Genomic DNA, 5272 nt, shown 5'->3' with positions numbered 1-5272 from the left:
CCGCCACCTCGTCGATCCACCCCAACCCACCTCCTGGGGCGCATCTCCTTCCACCGCCTGCACATCAAGAACGACTGCCGCCTCGAGAGGATCACCAAGATGGCCGATCTGGTGCGCCCCTTCCCACCTCCCCTCCCTTCGCCGCTCGCAGGTTAAACTCTATAAAAAAGGGCAACCTGGTGCATGTAGCTCCCGCTTGCGCGGAGTCCAGGGAAGGGTCCGACCACTTTGGGTCTATAGTACGCAGCCTTTCCCTACATTTCTGTAAGAGGCTGTTTCCAGGACTTGAACCCATGACCTCATGGTCACAAGGCAGCAGCTTTACCACTGCGCCAAGGCTCCCCTTCGCAGGTTAAACTCTATACCAGCAAAAAAATGTTTTAGAGTATACCTCCAAGATTCTCCATTTAAGATATTATAATTTCAGTGATGATGCCTTATTTCAGGATAATTGGTGTTGTTTTCGCTGCAGCTCAAGCCGGATTTTGGATTGCAAGGCTAAGCAGGTCATCTAAATTGGTGTGCTTACATAGAATTCTTTCTGTATTAGTTCTTTTGCAATCTCATTCTATCTGAACAACGAGTTTAGTGACACAAATGCAGAAGCTGAAAAGAAGAAATATATAAACCACATTGAGAAGTTAGTCCAATGAATGGGATGGGAGCCCTTCAAAGTCACATATACAAGCGATTTATGTTCAAGCTTTATACGAGCAGGCAATTGAGTTAATCGGAAAGGGGATAGCCTATGTGGATCACCAGGTTCATTTTCTCTTCTCCTTTCTTTATCATGGTATAATATGAAGTTTGAAAGGAATAGGCATGTATATCGAGTCCTTGACAAATAAGTAAAGGCTAACTGGTATATGATGCTAGATTTTAGAGCAAATCAAGAAATACAAGGAAAAGAAGATAGATAGTATAGTTAATCTGTTGCACACATCTAAAATTGTTGGATGATTTCATTTTTTTAGTTCCATATATGGGATTCAAATATTTACATGCATGATATATCACATATTTTAGAATATGCTTTTCCTTGTCTCCTTATTATGCTAATTGGGATTCAAATAGAGAAGCCATGACACATGTCATTTGTTCTTTCCATTTTTTTCTAGGAGTTCTTTCAATTCTCCTATGCTTGGGATCTGTTTGATTGATGGACCTTAAAGCTCATGCAATAATGTATGAACTTGTCAAAAGGTGCACATTCTAAATCAGTAGTAGTGCTTCTACATTAAATTATCCATCTTCGGATGGATCCGAGTCATAAGCACCAAAGTTTGGGGCGTGTGTTAGTATCCCTGTGACTTGGCATGTGCAGAAAATACACCATTTCTCTTTATTTGCATCTGTTCTTGACATTCTTTTGTCGTCTTGATACTTCATAAGTAATCTGACAAAGTCTAGGTAGTTTTTTTACTCTTTGTTGAATTCATTTTTTATTGTGATACAAAGGAAATAATGTAAATCATTAGGATTCTCCAAGAGTAAATCAGACACCTATCTTGCTTATAGTGTCCTCGCTAAATTTAAAAGCTTGGAAATGTAGATGCATGATCGTTTTGGTGAGGGATGGCATACGGATATGGTTCTTTTGGTTTTGCTACGCCATGATTGTTATTAGGCATGTATGTACAGTTCGGACTATTCTTTTACCGAGGCAATTTTGCAGATTTGATTCTATTTGATGTATTAAGTAAAATTTGCTCACTACCTTGAACTTCTAATTCCATTTGAATGCAGATTTGATTGTGTCTTGAAGTAACAAGGAAGAAGGGTCAGTTTATGTTATGCACTAAGCACAAAAAATGATGCCATTGAGAATAATTGATCTGCTATGAGTAAAAGGTCGGGTCATTTCCTATTCTTTGCTTTCTTTTATTTTTCATTCTTTTGGAATGCTTTTAAAATAAACTATATTACTGCAGACTTTTACTGTCCGTTGTAAGTGCTATCGTTCTTTTTAGATGCTTAGGTGATATGACCAGTTTGTGTTATAGTCTCAATTGGTCTGTGCATTAAGTTTGATCAGATATTGTTGTCCACTTCTCCTGATTTCTACCGACTTCCACTTAATTTGATTTCTACTGCATAAGTAATGGCACTAAGATGCAATACATGCAAAAATGATCCTGTCTTGTATGTCAGAAGTATGGATTGTTATATAATCATTGTGGTACTTGGTGTATTAGTTTGTGTGTCTCCATTAATATTTTGTCGGTTGGCCATATTTAGTTGCATTAGTTCTTCCAAACACAAACTTCATGTTAGGTGTTGCTTGCTATTTAGTTGCTTCAGTTCACTTGCGAAAATGATTGTGATTCCATTCGTTTCTTTATTTTGCAGAGAGCATTTGTACTGTTGAGTTTGATTTATTAATTCGGTGGGGTACAGCCTGTTGGAGCTATGCAAGTGCTGATCATCATTTCTCAGGTACAACCACAACATCTTAATTCGCTAATTGTTCCTATTCTCTGCGTGGTTTGTTATGCCTCAAATCTTTACATCATTGTATTTTATAGTATGCATGCTTCATATAAAGGCTTGGTTGATCTTAATAAAATTTCACTATCGATGTTCTATTCTTACATAGTTTTGTTCGAATTCTTCTTACATCGTTCAGTTTTGGTGTGTTGCCTGCTTATTCTTCTTAAATAGTTTAGCTTGAATTCTTTGCCTTGCTGATAGTATTTATATTGGCAGAGTAAAGAACTGAGCATTTGTCCTCTACGCACAAAAGCTAGATAGAGATTCTTTTGGTTGCTGCAGCGCATGCAATTCTATACGAGTATGTCACCAACTGGTTCAGATTGGATGAGTCCATGTACCATTGAGCTCTCAATGACTACTACGATAGCACCGATAAGGTTCGTGCTTTTTGATTTCTCCTGTGCAGTTTCCCTATAACTGTGAGGAATCGAATTCCATCTGTGTATTGGTTGTCATTCTTACAGTTTGATATTAGTGTCACACCCTAGCTAGTCATGCATTAGAGTGTTGCATCATGTTTACTCTTTCATCAGAAACTTGAAATGGGGATCTGTGAAACCCTCAGAATCATTTTGAAAATGACCCAAATAAAAATTTCTCCTAAAGGATCCAAGAAAATGCTCATGATGCCCTCTGAAAATATTGGACAGAGATAAAAATCAAACCAATAATTTTAGTGGCTCATGGACATTTATTTTGGGCATTTGGAATTAATGCATAAATATTTGCATTGGAAATATATTAATTATATATATTAATATATGTCCAAATATTATGCCATTTATAAAAGAGCTCTGGAATAATATATATAGCTCCTGCAAAAATTGGCATAAGTTAAATAAATGATTTAATATATTTTTTTAAATCAAAACAAATGTCAGAAATTAGAAAACAGAAAAATATATAACAAGAGAAACTTACCTGGGCTCCTCCACTGTGCGGCCCAGCCAGCTGGCTGGCCCAGCCAGCAGCCGGCCCAGCCCACCTCCCTCCTCTGTCGTCTTCGTCCCGACAGAGGGAGGGGAGTGTGGCCGGCGCGCGCGCGCCACCGCGCCACGCCACCTCTCTCCCTGCCTGCCTGCCCTCCCTCTCCTCGCCTCGATGCCCTGGACGACGCCACGCCTCTCCCCCTGCTCTCTCTCACTCTCCCCCGGCTCTCCCCTCCTCTCCCTCGCTCTCTCTCTCACACGGCCGAACACCACCGTCGCCGCCGTTCGCCACAGCAGCCGTCTCTGGCCACCCCTCGCTCCCCCGACTAGCTCAGAAGCTCCGCCACGACCCCCTCTTCCTCCCCACCACTCCACAGCTCCCCGGAAGCCCTGCATTGCCGCCACGTCGCCGTTCCCCTCTTCGGGCTCCAACCATCGTCGCCGTCGAATTCGCCGTCACCAGCGCGTTCCCGAGCCCGCTAACCATCCCTGCAGCTCCGCGGTGAGCCCCCGGATCGTTTCCCCCTTCTCCCCTGGTCTCTTTCGACCTCTAGGCCCTAGCCCCACCTCGGCCGAGAGCTCCACGCCGCCGGCGATGTCGCCGTCGTGGCCACGGTCACCGTAGCACCCAACCGAGCGCACTATCGTGCTCCCCACCTCACCAGGAGCACGCAGCGCGCACTAACGCCTCCCCAAGCCCCCTGCAACGTCGATTCCGACCGCACCCGAACTCCAGCAGCCGCAGCCGAGCTCGCCGCCGTCGACTCCGGCCACCCCAGGGCCAGCCACGGCCACCGTCCGACGCACCGTCGAGCTAGCTATCCAACGCACCTAGCCGCACACCGTTTGGAGCACCACAGAGGAAACCCGAGGCCCCTGCACGCCGCGGACCTCGCCGGCGACTAACCGCCGGCGGGTTTGACCTGTCCGACCTGAGGTTTGACCACCCCAGGGTCACTGACGCGTGGGCCCTGTCGGACAGGTGGTTAGTTAGTCCTAATTACCGTTAGTCAACCCCCCCCCCCTAACACTGACAGTGGGCCCCAGCGCCACTAATCCCTAATTAGGATTAATTTAAACCTGTTAAACCCCCCCTGTCACTGACGTGTGGCCCCCACACGTCAGGTTTGACTTCAGCCAGCCGCAGTTGACCACTGACGTCATGCTGACGTCATGCTGGCGCAATAATTATAATTTCTGGATTTAATTTAAATCAGGAAATTCCAGAATATTATTTAAACTTCAAAAATTCATAACTTTTATTCTGTAACTCCAAATTGGACAAATTATATATGAAAAATGATCAGAAAAATCCAATCTATCCATCTGTACTATTCTCATGCATGATCAAACAAGTTAAATTGATGTTTTAAGCAGAACAAGGAAAAGCACTTTAAAAGGCCATGTTTGAGTTTGAAATTTGAATCTTTGATTCAAATTTGTTCAAACCCTTCTGGTTTTAGTTGCATTAGCCCAACACACTCATATTGCCATGTTTCATGCATGCATCATATTGTTGCACATTGTTTGGTGACGCTTGTGTATCGATGTCCTTTGCGACAGGTTCTGCCTCCGAGGAGTACCGTGATTACCCTAACGAAGAACCGTATCAGTGCATCGAACCATCAGGCAAGCAACCAACCATTTGATCATATCGATACAATCCCATGTTCTCGCTCCTGCTCTCTTTTACTGCATTAAGACAACGCGATTCAAACTGCTGTGTGCTACGGTAGTTGAACCCATTTCCTCTGCATGACCTGTCATTGCCACAGTAACTAGATGAAACCCACTAGCATGTGTAGGAGTTGATTGAGCCCTATGTATGTGTTGTTCCTACCTTGCTATGC

The 5272-nt window shown here is 43.7% G+C and overlaps 1 long non-coding RNA gene across 2 annotated transcripts; it reads left to right on the top strand.

Moving 5' to 3' along the window:
- The first annotated feature begins 296 nt into the window (after positions 1–296).
- On the top strand, positions 297–5047 carry LOC123058341 (uncharacterized). Of its 2 annotated transcripts, XR_006427163.1 has the most exons (8): positions 297–351; positions 447–506; positions 604–762; positions 1119–1203; positions 1747–1851; positions 2350–2436; positions 2707–2870; positions 4986–5047. It is a non-coding gene; the product is annotated as an uncharacterized lncRNA (long non-coding RNA). The 2 variants fall into 2 exon arrangements; XR_006427162.1 differs by lacking the exon at positions 1119–1203.
- Positions 5048–5272: the final 225 nt, after the last annotated feature.

Source organism: Triticum aestivum, chromosome 3A (genome assembly GCF_018294505.1).
Source record: "Triticum aestivum cultivar Chinese Spring chromosome 3A, IWGSC CS RefSeq v2.1, whole genome shotgun sequence".
Lineage (NCBI taxonomy): Eukaryota > Viridiplantae > Streptophyta > Magnoliopsida > Poales > Poaceae > Triticum > Triticum aestivum.
This window is presented reverse-complemented; position numbering and strand designations above follow the sequence as displayed.